This window comes from Thamnophis sirtalis, unplaced genomic scaffold (assembly GCF_051295495.1).
Source record: "Thamnophis sirtalis isolate CommonGarterSnake01/CBP01778 unplaced genomic scaffold, rThaSir2_p1.2 scaffold_4, whole genome shotgun sequence".
Classification (NCBI taxonomy): domain Eukaryota; kingdom Metazoa; phylum Chordata; class Lepidosauria; order Squamata; family Natricidae; genus Thamnophis; species Thamnophis sirtalis.
Window position 1 is genome coordinate 87504613 of NW_028261384.1, and position 23141 is coordinate 87527753.

The following is a 23141-nucleotide window of genomic DNA, read 5'->3' on the forward strand; positions in this document are numbered from 1 at the left end:
AGTGCAGATATTACTGTATAAAATAAATATGGCTTGAAAACCAGTATTGAAAATTCAAAAGGAAGATGGCTACTTTACCAAGGTTTATAAATTATGGCAAAAGGAGTAGTGCTTTTACTATGCAGTTATGTCTGTTTTTAATAACTTAAATAGCCTCCTATCCTTTTTAAGCTAAGAAAAAATGTGTAGTCTAAAATCAGAAGATAAAAAAAACTTTGCAAAGTTTTGTCCATAAGTTTTGTTCAGCTGTGTCCATAATTTAGGTACAATAATATTATCAATCCTGAACAGTCACTTGCCTTCTAGCTTAGTTCCACAGTTATTTTAAAAGTTCCTGCCTCCTGACTGTAGTAATGAACCTAATGTTTTGCATCAGCAACAGATGACTAATTTGCAATTTAACTAGTTCCTCCCCCATTATTGCTGAACAGTATATAAAACACAGAACATAGAATCATAAGACTGAAATGAACCTCAGAAGTCTTCTAGCGCAGGGATCACCAACCTTTCGGACCTCAGGGACCACTAATTTCATAATTTTAAATCCCACGGACCACTAATATGATCTGCCTAATGACCGGCTGGGTGGGCATGGCAAGAAGGTCATGTGACTGGGTGGGCATGACCAACTCGATGTTACTCACGTTGAGGGGCACCTTGCCATCCTCTATTCACCCCTCCCCTCCCAATCAATCCTTGCCTGCCTGTCAAGGCTCATTAGGGCCCCAACAAGAAGCAGTTGCTGGAGCTAACCAGCCACCATGAGAAAGAGTTGGCAAAGCAGCTTGCTCAGTTCAAATTGGATCTGACTAAGAAGGAGGCTCACCAGAAGCACCTCATTGAAGAGTACGAGCATAGGCTTTCCAAGCAGAGGGAAGACCTGCGGGAGTGCAAGGCCAGGTACTGGCTCCTGGATGCTCAACAGGCTGAGATGGTAAGCCAGTTTCAGGCCATGATGCTGTCCCACTTTGCCAAAAGTGTCACTTCCCTCCAGCCTTCACCCAAAGCCCCTGCACCAGGAGGCTGAAGCAGACCCCAAGTCGGAATTTCTGCCCCTCTATGATCTTCACAAAAAGACCCCGAAGGGGGAGACTCTCTGCAGCAACACAAATGTTCATTGCACATATCTGGCCCAGGGGTCATAGTTTGAGGACCCCTGATTTAGTGCAATATAAAAAATGTAAATGATTTTTCTATGGAGCACCAAAATTTTCTTGTGGACCACCAATGGTCCACGGACCATCACTTTATGACTGCTGTTCTAGCACAACCCAATGTTCAAGGAAGGAGACTTATACTATTAGTTTAGTTTACTTTATTGTCACTGAACCTTGTACAATGAAATGAAATGCCATCTTTAGTGTACGTCATACATAAAAAAACTATAAAAATAAAACAAAAACACCCATCCTTCACATTCTATGCAATTGAATTTAAAAACCCTGATACTGCATTAATATTGCACTATTTCAATATAGTAACTGCTCTGGAATAGAAGCTGTTTTTCAGCCGATTTGTCCTTGTTTTTATTATCCTGTACTGTCTGCCAAATGGTAATAGTTAAAAAAAGGGTGCCCAGGATGAGATGGATCTTTAAGAATATTTTGAACTTTCTTAAGACAACAGGAGTTACAAAGCTCTTCCAAGGAACGGAGATGGCAATCAATGATCTTCTGGGCAATGACATTAACCCTCTGGAGCGCTGTCCTATCTGCCACTGTGTAATTAGCAAACCATACACAGATGCAGTAAGTTAAAATACACTCTGTAGTGAAGTGGTAGACCGTCACCAGCAATTTTTCATTCAGTTGTTGCTTCCTGAGAAGTCTCAGGTATTATAAGCTCTGCTGGGCCCTTTTGACCAGTGCTGCAATGTGAGCGCCCAAAAGATAGTTGTCCAATTTCTTTTTAAAAACTTCCAGTAATAGAGAATCCACAATTTCTAGAGGCAAGCCATTCCATTGATAGATTGTTCTCACCAACATTTCCAACAATTTCACCTTAATTCTAGATTGGACTTTTTGATAAGCTTCCATCTGTTACTTCTTATCCTATCCTCAGTGCTTTGGAGAATAGCTTGATAGTTTTACATGATCTTGAAACTATCCCTCTGTTGATGCAACCTTAGGATTGCATTAGCTTTTTTGGAAGCTGCAATGTATTGCTGGCTCAGACCAGAGATGAGTTTCTGCCAGTTCACCCAGGATCGGGGGAACCAGTAGTGGCAGTGGCAGGATACTCAGCCCACCCTTCCGGATGCTTCTGTGCATGCTCAGAAGCATCATGCAAGCACACGAGCCACACACACAAGCAAACCGGTAGTAAAATAAATGGAAACCCACCACTGGTTCATACCTAAGTGGAGTTCTACTAAGGGATCTAAATATGCCTTACAATGTTACTATTGAGCCAGTTACCACCAATTTTATATCTGTACATTTATTTATTTTTCTTGAGTCTACCATCTCAAGAAGTTGGGGGGGGGGGTTCCCCCAACTTGGTATCATCTGAAAATTTGATGAATTCCTCTTCTATCCCCTCACCTAGATCATTTATGAAGATGTCAAAGACTACTGGGTCTAAGAAGTACCCCTTAGAAGTAACCCACTTCACGTTTCTCTATTTTATTGAAAGTTACTTACTGGTTGGTCAGCCAGTTGTAAATCCATCTGGTGATGGTACTACCTATCCCACATTGTTCTATCTTATCAAAAATAGTCAATGGTCTACTTTGTCAAATGCTTTACTGAGGTCTAAGTAAATTATATCCATATTGTTTCTCTTACCCACTAATTTAGTCATTTTGTTGAACAATGCAATAATTGGCATGATCTGTTTTTAATATACCCAAAATGGCTTCTATTGTCTTGCTTGTTTGTAGGTGCTCACAAATGCAATGCTTTTCTTTTCCAGGCTATTCCCAGATGTCCATCTATAGTTTCCTGGATCTACTCCCTCCCTTTTTTAAAAAAAATGTATCATATCAGCTCTTTTACAGACCTCTGGCAGTTCTCCTCAAAAAATATGGTTCAATAGTTTTGAGATGATATCTCCCAGTTGTTTCAGAACCCTATCCTGGCGATTTGAACTTGTCTAGAGTGGATCTTATTATTTTCTTGCCTATTTTGATTTATATTTCTATTCTCTCTTCTGCAATGCTGATTTTATAGGTTGGACTAGTTTTTTTTTCCTTTTGTGTGAAAATAGATGCAAAGAATAAATTAAACAATTCTGTTTTCTCCCTACTACTCATCACCTGTTTGCTATCTTTTCCCATTAATGCCCCAATCATCTCCTTTACTTTTTTCTTGTTTCTTAGATTCAAAAAACCTTTTTAAAATTATTTTTGTTATCTGTTCATTCTAAGCCTTAGCTTTCCTGACTTTGTTCATGCAGATTCAGGCTATTTGCTGGTATTCTGTTTTAGTCATATGTCCTCTTTCTATTTTTAAAAAAAATACTTATCCTTTTATTATCTCAGTTTTCCAGGAAGTTCTTTATGCAATCTTGCCGACTTCATCTCGGGTCTCTTGTTTTCTTTCTCTCTGATATTGCATTAAATTGGGCTTTTATAATCTCATTTTCAGAATTGTCAGAGCATCTTGAGTTGTTTTTCCCTTTAGGATTTCCATCCATGGAATCCTTCCTAAACCCCTAGATTGTTGAAATCAGCTCTCTTAAAGTCTAAGACAATCATTTGGCTATGTTCAATTACTTGTGCCTGCATTATGTTGAATTCCAGTATGACATGGTCACTCTCCCCAAACTTCAATCCCCTATATAATTTATATAATTTCAACTTTGTTAGTAAGAATTAAGTCCACTAGAGCTGACCCTCTTGTTCCCTTTTCTACCTTTTGGATGACAAAGTTGTCAACTAGGCTTATCAGGAACCTGTTTAATCTCCCACTTGGTACACAGTTTGTCTCTCAGTTAATAGCAAGGTAGTTCCCTATTACTACTGTGGTGTATTTCTTGCATGCCTTAGCTAATTGGTTAGAAAAATGTTCATCTATTTCCTCTGCTTGTCTGGATGGCCTGTAGTATATTCCTATGGCATTGTTATTCTTTTTTCCCTTTTATATTAATCCACATGCATTCAAAAAGCCTTTCATCCTTGGTTTTACAAATTCCTGTAGAAGTGTAGAGATTTCTTAATATAATGCAATTCTATCTCCTCTTTTGTTGGGTCTATTTCATTTGAACTTTTAATATCCTTCCAGAAGTGCATTCCACTCATGAGTTTCATCTGACCAAGCTTCAGTAAAGGCAACTATACCATACCTGCCCTCATGTACAGTACGTCATGTTCATCCTGTTTGTTCCTCAAACTTTGAGCATTAGTGTTTAGGCTGCCTGAGGCCTGAGGTCTTTATGGCTACATCTTCTGTTTTATATATGAGTCCCCTTCCTTCCCAGCACTGAAGATCCTAAAGAATGGTCACATTTTCCCTTTAGAACTAAAGCCTTTTAAATCCCCAAAGCTAGTTGTTTTCCAAATACATTCTTCCTGGTTCTTATACAGTGCAGCCCATCCCCTACTAGAAGCCCTTCACATAGTTAATGTACATTACAATGTACGAATCTGAAGTTATCTTGACAGCACCAACCCTTAAGCCAATGGTTTACTTCTAAAATCTTCCATCCTCTCATTAGATGTTGGTCTTCCATTACAAGTACAGATGAAAACACCATCTGTACTCCTAATTCTTTGGCTTTCACGCTGGGGTGCTCATGGTCCCTTGGTATTTTCAGATTCTTTGTTGTATCATTCATCCCCACATAAAAGAGGAAAAAAAGATAATAACACCAAAAATACAACTTACTGCTTTAATACCACTTCTCCTGAGTATTTTGCCTTTCAGAGCAACATGAGTGTCTTCCAGCTTGAACTTGTCTCTTCCTTGCAACATAATGGAGAATAGCATGGTGCCCACAGCTCTCTCTATAGGAGCCCAGTCATCACCATTCTTGGCACCAATCCTGTGGCACCTGGCAAATGTTAGCAATAGGTATCTTTCCAGCATGATGTCTGTTCATCATTAGTAGGCCATGGTAATCTACTGCAAAATAGAAGTAAACACAGGTTTATAATTTCCAGAGGCAATGTGCTGACTTGACATCACAGTGTTTGCCATGGCATGACAGCAGAATTCCAAATGTTTTCTGAGGAAGTTTACTTACTCAGATAATAGCCTAGGCTGTTTGCCAATGGCATAGCTCAGGGGTGAAGAAATTATAACTGGCACAACTCCAACTTACATAGTTAAGAGTAGGGGTAATAGGCAGTTCACTATTCTGAAAGATATCTTCATGTAACCAAACATATTCTATTCAAAGCAGCAAAAACAGAAGAGCAACCTTATCAGAACATATTTCTGCAATTGATATTTCTCTTGCTTAGACAATATCATGAAAATAAAGGAAAGTCTACAAGGAAATGTTGCTAATCATAAAAATATAAGACAGAATTAGATATAATAAAAAAGAAATATAAAAGATTTATCATGAAAAACCCTTCAAAGAATTGAGTTCTAATAGGGAAAACTCACTTGTAAAGTGATTTATTACACTGATTTATTATTAGATTACATCCTCTCTTTATTCTATATTACTCAAGGTGTCATACATAATACTCCTTTTATTTTTTCCTCAAAAACAACTCTGGAAGGTTGGTTGGGATGAGAGACAATGTCTAGCCAAAGTCACCTAGATAATTTCATGGCCAAGGGAGGACTCAAATTTGTCATCACCTACTTCAGCACCTTAACAGCACCTGTATTCAATTGGCTCTATTACAACTTAGACAACAAGCAATATTTATGGAAAGTGCAGATATATTTAGAAGCAATTACAAGTAGCAAGTCATTTGTGCCAAAGGACTAAACAAGTTCTGGTTACAGAATAAGCCTTTTACAGTATCAATGGGGAAAGGGCTGTTGCAAGCAATGTAACCAATCAGAACTGAGACTGCTACTAGAGATTGAAATGAATTGCTGAAGAAATGTATGCAGGCAACTTAGAATTAACTTTTTGGATCTCTGCATGACTTCTGAGCTTGCAACTAGATTGAACCTGCCCAAAAGAGCTGCATGATATTTAGGCACAACAAATTATCTTTCCAAAATCCCAAGATTCACATTTCCTCTCCTCTGCAGCCGCTGGTTCAGTCTATCAGGTGGGTACTATATTATGCTCTATATTATGTTATTACTATATCTATATTCTGAGAAGATATTTTTGCAGAGTGAAAGATAATATTCCATCCCAATAAGTTCTGAAAGTCTTCCAAATGGGATAACTCTCCCACTTTTGGGGTGGGTGACTCTCATGTTCTTTTTGCATATTTGTGATCTGTTTTTTATATATTGTTTAAATGTAAGATGTCCAGAGTCATTTGGAATTGGGTAGCTTCTACATCAATACATCAAATAAACATTAAATAAATAAAATAGTTAAGAGCCTGGAACAATCTAATCATGGAAATAAAAACCAGAAGTTCAGAGAAAGCAGGTGCACAATTAAAAAGTGCATAATTTGTGACAATCAAGGATATTTTAAGACATCTTTCTCTCCCTTTGCAGGATTTGCCCATGAATATAAATGTGCTCTTTCTAGTCTTTTAAGAAAATCTTCCCAACTAGTTTTACTTTGATGTACATTCTACTACTGGCTGTAAAATATAATTCAGATCGGTAATTCAAGAATTTCCCAGTTTCATCCTCTTTCCTGTTCTTCCCTTTCACTTTTTCTATGCCATCTCAAAAAAGGCATTCATGTTTATTTTTAAAACCTTTCCCTATTAGCAGAGTGAACATTAATTCTCTCTATTTGATCCTCAGACTGTGTTCAACTATCCCAGTAATATAAACCAGTACTATTGGCAGGGGAAAGTCCTACTGTATGTTATTGGCAGCCAAGGTTTAATTAGATGAGACAGCAGATCCTCATCTATTCAATGTTTTTCACATAGTTTTGGTAGCTTTTGCCAGACTCTATCTGTAGTTTATTGTTTTGTGGATTTATTTTACAGCTTACCAGGGACAAATAGTTATGGCCTTCTATTTAAAAGCAGTGGCTTGTTTAATTTAGTGGGGGGAAACAAGCACTGTTTGCAATGTATTTCAGAAGAAATAAAACATTGAGGATGAAATGTTTTTAGAAGTACTTAAATGGGCTGCTTAAATGCAAAGGTTTGTTTGTAATCTCATTATTCAATCCTTTCCACACATGTGAGCATATAGCACATTGTATATCTAAGTGAATCTTTGCTAAAACAATTCTGTATTTTGAATAAACTGAGTAGCATGTAAACATATTCTAATGTAAGATGGATAGCTGACTATACTGTTTCTATTAAGGAAAACAAAAGTAAAGGTTCAGTCATGTCCAACTCTAGGGGGCGGTACTCATTTCCATTTTCTAGCAGAGGGAGACATCGTTGTCCAAAGATGCTTCTGTGATCATTTGGCCGGCATGATTATACACCAAAGATGCACGGAACGCTGTTACCTTCCAACCAAAATGGTTCCTATTTATCTACTTGTATTTGCATGCTTTCCAACTGCTAGGATGGCAGGAGCTGGGGCAAGAACAGGAGCTCACCCCGTCATGTGATGCTCAAGTCTTGAACTGCCAATATTCAGGTCGACAGTCCAGCATCTTAAACCACTAAGAAAGGAGAGGGAAAATATAGGGCAATGTAGTCTCCATCTTGGATATCGAATTCAACCAACATTCTAGCATCTAAGCATTTACTAGCCATTGCTCATATGTTTTTGTCAGGACTGAACAGGCTGCAACCCAAGGACTATATGTTACCCAAGAATTCTTTCCTTGTATCCCTAAAACCAATTTAAATCATAATCATGAAACCATTATGGGAAGATTGTCAATTGCCCTTATTTTTTTGGAAAACATAAGTATTCACCTGTCTTCACTTGTTCACACAGAATAATATTAATAGATCTATTTGTAACTATTTAATAAGTTTTCTCTCAATAATATTCATACTTTGAACTCAGAATAAATAAGGCAAATGCTCCCTCTTGCACAATTTATTCTAACAGCCATACTTAATTGTATCATTTACAATTTAGTATCTCTTGAATTTGGGATATCAAGAACATTGTTGAGAACATTGCCCATCCAATTATTTATTAGCAACCAGGAACACACAGCTTAGAACAGGGCATGTTAGACACAAAAGTTGATGAAGAATTTAAGTTATACAACAAGCACATATTCCAAATGCTATCATCTTCCTTTCTGCTTTCCTCTGGGGAACCATTCTACAAACAGTAAGTAATAAGAGCCTTTTTCCCTCTCCACATAAAAGGCTGCCAAAGGAGGAACAAATTATTAGACATTTGAACTTTCAAAAATATATTTTTAAAAATATTTATCTGCATATTTTATTTTGAATAGAAGAAAAAAATAAAATAAAAGTATTTTAAATTGTTGTAAATGTATTGGTGCTTTCTGTATTTGGTTGTTTGCTTGCTGATTTTTCATTATTTCTCATTCACAATGATGTTATGTACTGGGTTAATGAAACATCTGCAAGCAAACAGCCAAAGCACCAAGAATTCTTCAGTTCATCTCTGAGCTACATATATTGTCTTATACATTAATTGTAAATGTTTCATCATTCTTATAATGACTTTAATTTTTTGTTACTAGGGGAAGATGATACCATTATCTCTGAAGAAACAGTCTGCTATTCTTCCCCATTGGTCAGTTCTTCTCCATTGGGACCAATTGTTGGTCCTCTGTGAGGAGAGAAAGGGCTGCACAGAGCAGATCATAGTAATATTAGGGCCTCTCTGCATTGTGTGCAACTCGTCCTCTTGGCCTCCATAATAGCCATTGAAATTTATGAATAGAGTAATAGCATGTGATCAGTTATAGAGGTCTCTTATTCCATTTGATTGAGAATGTCCAGCAAGTTCTTCGGCAGTCTTGGAGGTCAAGGCTGAAATCAATGGAAAGGCTGAAATCTTCATGAGTGGAGAATATCAGCTCTGGTGGAAGAATTATATTTAGGAAGTTAATCTTTGTGAGTAAGAGAAAATTGGGTAGAAAAAGCAACACCAAATGTGTGCTAGGAACAGGACATAATGCCAGTGAGAGGAAGGAGAGAGTTGGCATTCCAAACAGGGAATATTATATTCTGATCTGTATTGTAATAATGACTTTGGGGCATTGTTCTTGTGGGCATCAATGCTTTTGCTTTTGCACAATCCACTAACCTTCATACGACAGTATGGAAAAAAGTCAGTGTTCTTTTAAGAGTAGTGAATCTAGTGCAGAGTTGCATCTGAAGCAGCAATGCAAGTTTGTTGAGGATCAGTCAGATGTTAATTTCCTTACAACCTATTTGACAACTGAGCTTGACAATGACAGAGTGCATGCTGCTTTGAGGCTAATTAAAAAGTAAGTCCAAAGCAGGGACAAGAAAAATTGCTGTAAGTAGTCATTGCTTCTGCTGCTAAAGAAAACACCAAACCTGCAATCTTGTGAATTTTAGTTAATAATCTAGCCAAAGGCCAAAAATCAGCATGTACCTCTTCCATGGAGATATGATATATATTTGCAACATCAATTAGTCTGTTACCCTGTGCTATCACACACCCTGTGTGTGAATTATACTAGTCCATAAAGTGATATTATGTTCCCCAAAACAATGTTATTTGGACATCACTTTTTTGAATTACGGTTCAGACATCTCTGTCATTTGCTGACTACACTGCAAGTTAAATGTCCATGTTAGTAAAGAATCATTTCCAGGGTAAAGGTTTGGTTAAAAAAAACCTTACACTTTTGTCCATCAAGTAATAGAGATAGCATCAGAAGTGGTATGAGGCTTGAGCAATAAAAGTAAAAAGAGAATTTATAAGATGGAGAAAGTCATCAATGGAAGCTCAACGAAAAAGCCTATTCAACTGAAGAAGAAATATTAATGTTTAGAATAGCAGGACCAACAGCAGGATGATTCAAGAGCAGAGGTGCCTAAAGGACTAGGAATAGCAGGAAGTCACAGAGCAGTGAGAATAATTGAACTTGTGGGGTTCATTGGATGGGAATAGATGCTAGGAATTAGTTCAAAAATCCAGAAGCTGATGTATTTTAAACATTGCATAAATTAGTGCTATCCATAGCCCTTTGGAAACAGTAATGACTTTAATAATTGAATATGCTTAGCATGACAGCAGGTAGATGTTAAATAAAATGACCCTTTGCTGTTTCTATTTTATTCTTTGTCCAGGAGCCTAATTAGCTAGCAGCTCTGGCTTTTTAAAAGATATCTCTTCAAGTATTATAAGACTGCTATCATTACTCTTTTTAACCTCCTCTTCTTTAAGCAACACATATCCATTTTTTACCATACTTCATAGGATTTAGCCAGCAAACCAGTCATTAATTGTATTGCTCTTCTCTGTATATCCACTCTTAGCATATTTCTTGAACAGTATTATATGTACTAGAATACAAATGTGTTTTTTTTATTTTGCTGTATAAAGCAGAATAATCATCTCTTGTAATGTCAACACTATATTTCTATTGATGCAACTTAATATTATATTGGCTTTTTTTGGCAGATATCAAACATTGCAAGTTCATTGTCTATTAGAATCCAGAAAAACCACAATATTGCTGGCTGGAATTGACACTGACTATCTTACATCAATGCATCTGGGTTTTCTTATTTAATGCAGAACACTACATCTCTTATCACTGAACAGCAATCAGTGGTGTGGGGATAGGGCCTGATGTTGAAGTCTATCAAGGTCCTTTTGAATCTTCAGCCTGTCTTCTGAGATGTTAGCAATTCCTCCTACTTTGTGTCATCTGCTAATTTGATGGGCATCTCTTCTAACATCTCATCAAAGTCACTTATAATAATGTTGAAAAGCATTGGGCATAGGAGAAAACCCTGAGGTACTCCACTAAGGATGAGTTGTTTAACCCACTCTAAATTTATCTGATAATAAGACAACCTATCCTATATTGTTCTATTTTATCAAAAAGGAGACTATAGTCAACTTTATCAAACTTCTTATTGAAATCTAGATACACTACATCTACAGCATTTCCTTGATCCAGGAATTTGGTAAGAAAATCAATCTTTGTCTAGCCTAGTGCAATCTTTTTTAATATCCAGGTTTCTGATATCACCTTGTTTCTTTCTAAATATGTTACTTGCAAACTCTACAGTTTAATAATATTTTCCAGAATTTTTATCTATTACTGTTGTAAAACTTATTAGGCTATAGTTTCCTTGGTTAATTCCCCCTACCGCCGCTTTTCAAAGATGGGGATAAAATTAACTCTTCTCCCATCCTCTAGCAGTGTCCCTTATACTCCAAGAATTTTCAAAAATCACAATCAGTGGTTCAGAAATCATACCCCTCAGTTCCTTCAGCATCATGGATATAACCAGTGGGATTCAAAAAATTTACTACGGTTCTGTGGGCATCGCTTTGTGCATAGAAGGGGAAGGGTACTGCAAAATCACCATTCCCTCCCCACTCTCAAAATTTCCACTACCGGTTCTCCAGAACTGTCAGAACTGGCTGAATACCACCTCTGGATATAACCCATTAGGCTTTGTTCAAAGCAATTCTCTCCTTACTTCTTCATCTATTTTGATTTGCATTTTTCTTCTGCATTTCATGGTGGAGCTTCTGACAGGTTGGACAGCTGTTTTGGATAAATGAAAAAAAAAGGAATTAAATTTTTCAACTTTCTCCTTATTATCCATCATTCTCTCAAACCTGCAGGCTGATCCTCCCTCCTTTCCTTCTTCTCTTCTCTTCTCTTCTTCCACACATATGTAAATAATACTGTTTTGTTTGCCATTCATTGCAAGTATCATCTATTGTTCATAATAACACAATAGTTAAATGTATTCCAAATAATTTTGAAGCATAAATGCTAGATGTTGGGGCTATTTGATGAAAATAAATTAGTTACGCTGCTTGTAGTAGTTTTCTTTTTTTCATCTGAAGTTCAAGAGAGAGTAGATCTTGCTGCAGCTGATCATGATCCTTTGGTGAGTAATCTCAGTAGCATACAATATCTGTTTATAAGTGGCTGGATATTACAATTGTATTTAAACAGTTTGGTACATCTTAGGTATGCATCTTAAAAGCAAAACAAATAAATACTTTTTACAACGTAGGAAATTTGTACTGTGGATTGCAAACAAGTGATCTGTGGAAAATTGGCAATATTCCATATGTGTGCAATTGCCTACATTGATGTTTCTGGGACCTGTTTGTTTTATATTTGACTATTTCCTGCCAGTCACATTAACGTGGCCAGTTTCCCAAGAGGTATTCAGCCCAAATGAAATTACAACACATAACTCATTGCATTTATACAATTATTAGGAAAAAAGAAATTAGACAGAAGAAAAGGACTAATACCCGGTTCTCTCAGATCCACATTTTACAGTAGATCTCATGATTTGTAACCCACATGTTTTGAAAGTAGATGCTTTCTGTGCTATACAAGGAGGAATTAGGGCCATGCAGGAAACTCTCATGCTGTATTTGTGTTCCTGCGATATTTTTATAAAGCTGTGAACCTGCTATTTCACATCCATTTAGAGAAAGCTTTGTGGTACTAATTAAGTAAATGGTTCATGACCACACCCCTGTAAATACAGAATTCAGCTGCTCCCTTGGGAAAGTTCCAGAAAGCTGATTTGCATGTTCAGGTTTTGAAATATGTGCCCATGAATGTATTAGTTTGCAATAATTTTCTGATAAACAACTACATTTATTATGGCAGTAAAAGAGCACAGATATTTTAACTCTAGCCATGTTGCCCTCTAATTCAAAATTGGTGTTTTGCTATCATCTTTGATTTTTGATAACTGAATCTACTTTGCTGTCTGGATCTACTAAAATCAGAAAAAGAGAAATCACTATTATTTTGATATCCTGGGAAATCAAAATAGTTGAGAGACTGATCCATTCTGGTAATCCACTAAGAATGCACCGCACAAAAGCATGCTATTATTTCTGTTAAAAATATATGATCCATATGACTGGATAGAACAGGCAATTGTATTTCACAATGCAATTGTCCAAGCAAAAAATTGGCTAGTTTGTACTGATGTAGTGTCAGTAAAGAGGCAATGAAATGAAAATCTGAGCAAGGTAATCTGCCAGCCATTCTTTTAGCAAGACTGCATGCTCATCATTGAGTAGAATGTTATTGATATCCTTCTGGTAACCATGCATGGACTGAGGCAATTCACTCACGAGTTTCGGGAAATACCCACAGAGTACATGATACTATCACAAAGCTTTTCATAGCAAAATCCCTTCTAACACAAGTAGTAGAACCCAGGAATTGTGACCCTAAACAGGGTTAGGGAATCTTTCCAGCACACTTAAAATGGTGAGGACATGTGGTGGATATACTCACAAAATGAGTATTTGCAGACAACCTGCCCATTCTCAAAGTATCTGACATGGGGAGACATAAAATATTCATTTACCAGAGTGAAGTTATGTCCTACTATACTCACATATAAATTAAGATATCCTCTAATAATCTAGGAAAAACTGTACATCTGCGACTAGAGGGTAATATCTACTTTGCATGTTTTAATTTAATTTTAAAAAAATTAGATGGGGCAGGGATCCTTGCAGGCACCAAGTATAAGAACATATTGATGTCTTTAGGAATCCTGGATTTTGAAGTCTGACAATACGTATATAATTTCTTTGTACATAAAGATTATTGATTAAAATTACTTTGACCACAATATGCAAACAGAAAACAGGCTAGGCATATAAGCTATTTAGCTCTTTAGGAAAGTCTAGATCAGTGTTTCTCAACCTTGGTGACTTAAAGATGTATGCCTGGCAGGGAAATTCTAGAAATTGAAGTTCACACACATCTTCAAATTGCCAAGGTTGAAAAACATGGGTCTAGATTAAAATATATATAGGGGTAGGAGGGAAATGTTTCCCTGCAGTTTTCTTGTCAAGATTTCAAAACTGTCCTGCCACTGCTTCTTTTCTAAGACTGAGAGAGAATAACTGGCCCTAAGCTACCCAGCTGGCTTTGTAGTGATGGTGGAACTGGAACTCCCAGTCTCTTGGTTTCTAGCCTAGTGCCATAACCATTACATAGAATGGCCTCTCTGTATCTCTAAAATAAAGTACATTTATGTTTAGGTAGTGATAGCCATGTGATAGAGAAAATGGGATAAATAGGCCAATCTGCAAAACCTTATTCAATTATTGCTGAGCAGTTACATCATTATCATCTATCAGCTAGAATACCAAACATGAAAGGTTCAGCTTATGGAATCATTGTTATTAGTTGTTTTTTTTTTAATAGATTTGTGTTTTTCTCTAAATTGTATTGCTATTTCTTTTTCAATGTGATATTGTTGATATGCACTTTTCTGATTAACTGCTGCCTGGAAATCAGTTTATAGATATAGCATAATGCAAAAATAACAAAAAAGCCAAGAACAATGCGGTGTTCACAAATTGGGATTTTAAAAAATGATGAAGATAATGGTGACATATATGATTGAATCTCTACAACTTTTTACATGTGCTGCAATATTTAATAACTCCCACTGCTCCTGATAACAAAAAGTAACTTCTTCCACAGTCTTTAGTCAGTAAATGAATTTCTGTGTGCCAAAGACTTAATCCATATGGCTATAAATTACTCATTATCATATATCAGCTTTTCCCAATTTGAATCTTCCAGCTGTGCTGGATTCCAACTTTAATCATTCCCAGCCAGCATGAACAGTCTTGGTAATTAAGCTTACTGTTAGCAATGAGAAAGTAGGCCAACATATCTGGAAGGTGCTAGGCTAGGATTTATGAAAGCCACTAAAAGCTAGAACCACAGAATTGCAAAGTTGGTAGGAAGACTTTGGCCCAGTTTGAGAGGTGAATTTCAAATTAGGAGTGCAATTTGATATGCCGGTGACCAAATGCTTCTCACTATCATTGGGATCCTTTGGGCGTTAGGGTTAAAAAAAAATCTGCTATAAACTAGGCATGCAAGAAGATCCTGGAGATCTGGTAATAAACCAGCCCCCAAAAGGCAGGAATGTAAAGGAATGAAGGGAAAAAAGATTTCAAAGTAGATTTAAGAGAAAGATTAATAGTTCCCTTTTTAATTTGCATATTCTCATGTCCAGCTTTTAGAAACAGCCATATCTCCCTGAGTAGTTTAATACTGATGATACAGATAAATACATTGAAACAATGCTGATCCCATGGAAGGGGAGGAGGGTGAAAGCTTTACAATGATGTTATTTTATGTTATTAAAAGCTAAGTGCTTGTGTCTTTTTCAAGGTCAAATGTGAAAAGAGGGGTGGATAGGAACACAAGGCTCCTAGTTATCACTATGATCCAGAAGCAAAGCCACTTGACTGAGGGGATGGGCCTATTTTATTCTGAGGCCTCAGTTTAAATTAGGTTCATCTGGGAGAAAAAGTATGTTAAGTCATTGAATGAATCATGTCCCCATCTTGTATTTTTGATTGAGATGTAGTATATGATCAATAAGGCAATGTTTTGAAGTAGTAAACTGAACAAAAGTGATTCAAAATGTAAATATTAAAGAATAAAAAATAATCCCAGAATGACTCAATTATTGACCTTATAAGTTATATTAACAATAACAATAAGTAATTATAACTGTCATTCGTTTACTGTTCATATGATGAATACAATAATCTCAGACCTTGCTATTCATCCAGCTGCTTTCCTGGGTTCCCTATCTCCTGGAATATGATACTAGTACATGTGATGCACTGGGAAGAGCTGAGATAGGAAAGAGCTAGGTCAGAAGATGCTTAAGAAGAAACAACAGAAAAATCTAGCTGGTACTGAAAATAAGTTTTAATCTGCTGATTTGTTGGGTGAGGGTGGCTTTTTGTGGGGGGAGTGATGGTGGAAAAGATGTATTAGAGCTACCTTGAATTTACAGTAGTTGCCTAAAAGCAGTAGAGACTCAAAATCAAGCTAGATTTTTTTTTAATTTGAAGGGTTGCTCTCTTTTTTGCATCATTAAATAAGTACATGAACACATAAGGAAACACATTACTACAAAGTAACATATCATTTATCATAGTAAATTTAATATATCATTATGTTTGTTTGCTTGCTCTTTGGGGGCATATTCATAGCATATTCATATTCATGGTTGGGGTACAATTGTCACCATAAAGCATGTGATTGCTTTTACACTTCTCTCAAGCAAAATAGGAGATATACAAAATAGTATTTAATTATTGCCCAATCCTGAGTTATCACTAAATCTGAAGATACAAAAATTCCTGACTTCTCTCCTACACAAAAAGAAAGATAATACATTTTGTGCATTATCCTTTCTCCGCTTGTTCCTTTCAATTAAAAGAAGTGGTTACTGTGATAGGGAAAGCCAGAAAGATATTAGGCCTCTGTTGTATAACCTGAGACAAAATAATGTTTCTAGCAGATGAATATCTATGGCAGGAGTTGGCAAACACCAGGTATAAATTGACTGAATTTCAGCAAGACCATTTTGATTTCTTTCTCCTTTTGAGTTTTTTGGCAGTTTAAAAAATTGACCCTAATCCTGCAGTTATTTCTAGACTCCTTTCTCTCCACAGTGTAAAGAATATAGCCTCTAAAACAGTCCTGCCATTCTGGTGAAGTCATAATACTTCTGGATGGCCAATTGTGGTGCTTCTGAAAGTTGGAAAACTAAATTGTGACTCTGAGCCTTCAAACATGGCCTGTTCCCACACTTCAAAAGGGGTGCCAGGAGGTAGAATGAAACAGGAGTTCTGCCTAATGAGAAAATGGCTTGCCTTGTAGAGTTCCAACATTTCATATTGAAATATCAATCTTTAGTGAGATAAAATGTTAATAGTAAACTGAGAATGAAGTAAGTTTTTAGTTTCTTTATCAAAGAAAAGGAAATAGAGACATGAACATATCAACTGATTATATGGAAGTAGATTGTTGCTATAATAAACTGATAAGAGCAGTGACTTCAAAATTCCATTAAATTAGTCATTGTGGATAGATGTTATAAGAAAGAAAGAATGAGCAACATTATATTTTGAATTATTCATTACTGCACACATTGTTACTTGAAAGAAGATAATAACGATTGGCCATCTATAACCACATTTTATAGTGATAAATGTATTATATGTTTTGAGAAACAAATAAAGAGAAAGACAATTTTCAACTGAGATTTGCTAATGAATGTCTTGGCAGCAGAGGCCAATACACAATGGTATAAAACAATCCTCACCAGTTTGCTTTGTGATAAATTGATATTTTAAGAGTGGGTGCATTCACAATGGCTGCCATTTTATGAATAGGCAAGTTCCTGACCACCATATATTTCAGCGCACATAAATTGCTCTTAAAATATCAAATATACCCAGTGGCCTGATTCAGAACAGACTATAGCTGATCCACAGAGACCTGGGATTCACCATTTGTTTTTAGTGTTGTCCACCTCACCATCACTCAGCTGAATGGCAGGAAACCAACAGCTTTTTCCTTATTATTGATAATAACAGAGAAGCAATTGTCTATATCAGGTTCATTGGCTTTAATCATTTTCACAATCTCAAAATGTGCATATGTGTATGAGAGAAAAATAGTGTGTCTCCTAGTGAGCCCCAAATCACATCATCTGGAAGAACATGATACTGAATCTTTGGAATATCCCACACTCAGCAACAATTCTCTTTAAAGCCATATAATTATTATTATTAATCAGACAATTTCAAAAAGAAAATAATAATCTAGAAATAACATAAAAATTTGACTTGTGAAACAGACTTTACATTAACCAGATACAGTTAAGCTTGACTGTCACAAAATTATTTTCATAGATGGAGATGTTGGCCAGATTTTTCATCCCAAAACTTGGATGAATGGCATAATTGATTTTTCTTTTTTTAACATTAATACATATTATTGGCACAAAACTTATAGTCTTCATTTATGACTTCAGAATTCCTATTATGTCTGGACTTTGTTTTGTCAGTGGCAGGTAATAGTTGAACACATTATTAAGCCAAGGGACCCTATAGCAGTGTTAGGTAAACACACTTTACCTAAACAAATCTAATTTGTAAGTTGCATAGTACATTAAAATATAAACTAATCATATGACCACAAAAAAAAAAGATGCCAAGCTTTTTGTGGGTTTAGCATATTGTGCATGTATATATTGTAATTTAAGTTATTCAATGTGATTAAAATTGTTGCATATAGCCATAGCATTTTATGTGACAGGTCATTGGTGCTCTCCAATCTTGGTTCTTTCCTGCAGACATTTAATTATCCAAACTAGATAATATGATCAGTAGCACCTGGGTTATCCCCATTTCATCCCTAACCTACAAATAGTCTCCTCTATCTATCCTCTGTGCCAAACAGAGAGTTGTGTTCTTGCATGGCATCAAGAGCTTCCATTCCCATTGTGCTAAGATTTATTTTGGGGGGCAGATATGGCCTTCATGATTACATGGCTTCTACCGGGCTATCCTGACATATATGTGATTAAATGCATGGCAGATCCCACTCTTGACAAGTATGCTCAGTTGGGTTACTATTTAGAGTCTGGATTTTTAAAAAGTCCCTGATCAAAGAGAAACCATTCCTTGACATTTAAATTTGTGTTTCCACAAAAGGGTTATGATCAGTTAAAATAGTTACTACCTGAAGAATTTATGACAATATGATCACAGTTAACAGTTCTGTTGAAATCCTGGTTGTTTGGTTAAAAAAAAAACCCTGAAGTTGTAAATATAATTCTTATATGTGATAACCTGCAATAAATCCAGAAAATTCCCGGATTTAAAACAACTAAGAACAATGAATCTAGTATTAGAGCAATTAAAACAGCATGCAATACAATTTAATTTCAATAGCAGCAGCATTTAGACTTACATACCACTTTACAGTGTTTTACAGCCTCTCTAAGCGTCTTACAGAGTCAGCATATTGCCCCCAACAATCTGGGCCCTCATTTTACTGATTTCAGAGGGTTGGAAGACTGAGTCAACCTTGAACCTGCGAAATTCGAACTGCCAAGTTGCAGGCAGCTGGCAGTCAGCAGTAGTAGCCTGCAGTACTGTAGTCTAACCACTGCACAACCATGGCTCTTGTATACACATATGTACAAGTATATATGTGTAAGCTAAGAGATTTTATGTACTTAAAACTTTTATTCAACCGAATAAAAGGGAAAATACTGTGTAATATTAGAAAACTGAGACAACTTAAACTCACTCTCCTTCATAGGTTGGGGATGAAATAAAGACAGTGGCATGGTAAAAATGAGAAAAACTATTGTCAAGATGATTGTTCAATTGTTAAGGGCCAGAAAGAACACAATCTTTATGTCAACTGAGGTGAAGCTGGAGTCATCAAGGGAAACTGCCTGTTTGGTAGCAGTTTCATCCTATTTTGGAACTTTTCTATGTACAATAAGAAATGAGGCTAACTTGATGTTTATTATTTTGGCTTTAGATGGAAAATGTTATTTCCATCTTTTCTTTGTTTTGTTGGCTTGTTGTATCAGCTGTTTTAATACTTGTTCATTAATATGGTCTTATTTTTCTACAGTTGCTGTATGGATTGATTTTATTATTGATATTTAGTGTAAATTTAATTTGAATTCATTGGTGCTAATGGGAGTCCATATTTGGGAGAGGGCAGACAAAAGATATTAGATTGATGTCAGCAGAATTGCAGCTTTGACTTGTAAGACCCATTCACTTTTGGGGAAATTATACTAACACCAAAACCAATGGAATTTGAGGCGTGATGATGCTATGTCTCTTTTGTTATTGTAATAGCAACTAATACGTCTAATTGGACATAATATGTCTAATTGGACATAGAAAGGATTGCAGTGAAATTAGATTTTATGAAGGAAGAGAATAAATTATTATTATACAATTGTATCACAGCGGCCAGTTGTTTCGCCGGATTTGGCATTGGTTACTAGTCGGGCCCCACTCAGGGGCCTAGGACGTCGTAACGTATTTTCGTAATATGCGTGCATATCCAAGCAGTGCGGCTTTTTGCATTTGACTGATGGTGATTTTGTCAATTTTTAACTGTTTTAAATGTAATTCCAGTGCTTTTGGAATAGCACCCAGTGTGCCAATTACCACTGGAATTATCACTGCTGGTTTGTGCCATAGTCGTTGAATTTCGATTTTTAAGTCCTGGTATTTTGCGATTTTTTCATGTTCCTTCTCGGCGACCCTGCTATCACCTGGTATTGCAATATTATTATTATTATTATTATTATTATTATTATTATTATTATTAAATTGCTAAATTTATTTGTTCACTATCTTACCATGGGAGTATTCTATGCGGCTTACAGCTGCAAGCAATGAAAGAAAAAAAGAAAGAAAACAAATGTAAAATAATGAAACAATGAAACAATGAAAGAGAAAGCAAGAATACATCAATATAATAATGAAAAGAAGGCTTGGAGGAGAGTAGTGAATAAGGTGATCTGCCACCAATCCAGAGTTACCTCCAGCATGGAGTTCCCCCATTTGATCTCCAGATCAGCTGGCAGAATCAGCCTTTAGGCTCTTGTGGAATGTTTTTGGGGTGGGGTGCTATGGCAGAGAAGGCTATCCTTCTGGATCCCAATAGTAGAAGTTCTTTGACTAATGTTATCCAAAGTAGGCCCTTTCTGCCAGCATGAGTGGAATAAGATGACTCATTAGGTAGCCATTATCCAACACCTTGAACTGCATTCGTAAGCAGAACAGTAATAGTGCAATTCATGGAGCAGCGGTGTAATATGGGCCATCCTAGGAGCACAAAACCTGTTCTTGCTGCAGCACTTTGCACCAGCTGAAGCTTCCAGATGGACTTCAAGTGTAGTCCCATGTAAAGCACATTGCAGTAGTGCAGACAAGAGATGACTAAGTGTTCTGACCTAGGCTTCCCCAAAAGGCACGAGGCAGAGTCCTGGTCCCAACAATACCCCTTTTATTAAACAAATGTGAATTCCTCTCATTCACATTCAGCAAGGCTTGGCAAAAAGTCTTCTTTTTCCACCAGTGAAATTCTAAACATCTATTAACCCATTTCAGAATCCTCATTTCCTCCATGAACCATGGGGAACTATAGCAATGAAGGGTCACAAGACCCACATAGGCACAGTTCTATCCAAAGACTCAGCAGCCTTTTGGTTCCATGCCTTTATTAAGGCTTTGGTGGAACTGTGCAGCAAATCCTTCGGGATATTCCCTAGTTCCTCTGGAAGCCATTTAAGTCTATCCATCCACAAGGACAGACCACTCTAATGGGTCCAGTCTCCCTCTGGAGGCATATGTTAAAAGAAAGTCTCAGGGATATTCCAAATACTATGGAGAATTAAAACCTGATCATCAGTGGAATCAAAATATTATGCTAGAAGCATTTCTGGAAGAATGAAATGGTCAGGCTGAAATAGCGATTATATGCTTCAGTATTATGGAAAAGCACATTAAAGGATTACTGTTCAGGGATTTGGGTATATTTTACTATTGAAGTTACTGGGTATCACTTGAACTATATTGCCTAGAGTGTCAAGAACAGAAAGAACATATTTATAAATAAAGGAAGAAAAAAAGTCAGCAAAATAGGACAAAGGGGATATTTGCGGTTTCATATTCCTTACACTTTGAGTTTCTTTGAGTCATCACTTTTACAGAATTATTAGCAAAAAGGAGAGAGGAATTGCTAAAGTCTGGTGATTTTATGCATGTGAGGATGAGCATTGCTTCTTTGTAATAGGGATCATTGTGCTGTTATTTTTGTGTGTTTGTGTGTAACCATAATTTTAATCCTTGTTCTATTTACTTGTGAAGTAGTATTTGTGTAATAAGCTTTAGTGTAGAAAACACATACATCTATTGATTGATAATGGTTGGCAACCATGATAAAACAGAGTTATAGAAAATGGGAATGGCTATTCTATTTCCTCTTCTTTGTGCCTTATTTTATGAAAGAGAATTTAATTTTTTTTAAAAAAATATCACTATATGATCTCTGGAATTCGGCAAAGACCCATTACTTGCCAAATGTTGTCTGTCATGTGAAATTCCAGTATTACAAAGACTGTTTATCACTTGGCTGGCTGACTATCATAACAAATTTACAAAGCTATTAAAAAAATGAAGTGATGGTGTGAGGTAGCACCTTGCTCTGTGTGTTTTATATGCTAGACGCTAAAGATGATGGATTGGGTGGGCAATTGTGACTCTGCGAACATCAAACATTATGTACACACAATTAAAAAGTTGAACATACAATCTTCCAGTAGGAACATGAATGTTTGCATATACTGTATATATACTTGTTTATTTAGAGTCTAACAGCCTGCATGGTTTAATTAAATAGATGTAAATATTTTCATTCTAAAACATTCTTGAGAATGAGACTTACAGAGACTCATTTTATATACTGAACTGAAATATAGGATGGGTGAAATAATTCATTTCCAGTCTGAGTGAATCCAGGAAGAAGGAAGAGGCAGAGGGGCAAGTATGTGCTGTTCACAGGCTGTGAGTTTTTAAAACTTCGAGTGACTCCAGGAAGAGGGAAGAGACAGAGGAGCTGGAAGTGTGTGTGTAAGGTGGTCAGTAATGTTGAAGAATGGCAAGGACAGCCATATTTTCTCTGTAAGTAGCTATTTTATTGTTTTGTGTACTTATTTTATTCTTATTTAAGAAATAAGTGCACAAAATAATAAATTTACTTTTTTATATCTTTTTTTGTAAGTCATTCTTTGGAGCAAAGAATTCAGTGACATTGACTTGGTCACTCCCACGCAGTCACATGACTGCCAAGCTACTCCCATTCCCACCCTGTCACATGACCACCAAGCCACTCCCATAAAACAGGCCACACCTATAGAATAGATTCTAAAAATTTTTGAAACTCACCACTGATATTTGTGTGTGTGTGTGTGTGTGTGTGTGTGTGTGTGTGTGTGTGTGTGTGTGCGCGTGCATGCAGGTCTTGGCATATTTCCTGTGTAAGATTGAGAGTATCTTGGCGATGTTTCGATGAGGTCCCACTCGCCATCTTCAGGCTGGTGCCTTCAGCTTCGTGCT

The 23141-nt window shown here is 36.4% G+C and overlaps 1 protein-coding gene across 2 annotated transcripts in view; it reads left to right on the forward strand.

Annotated features, from left to right (window-relative positions):
- The window catches only part of KCNH6 (potassium voltage-gated channel subfamily H member 6), a 94152-nt gene that overhangs the window by 19036 nt on the left and 51975 nt on the right, over nucleotides 1-23141 (forward strand). The gene's annotated exons all lie outside the window — the stretch shown is intronic.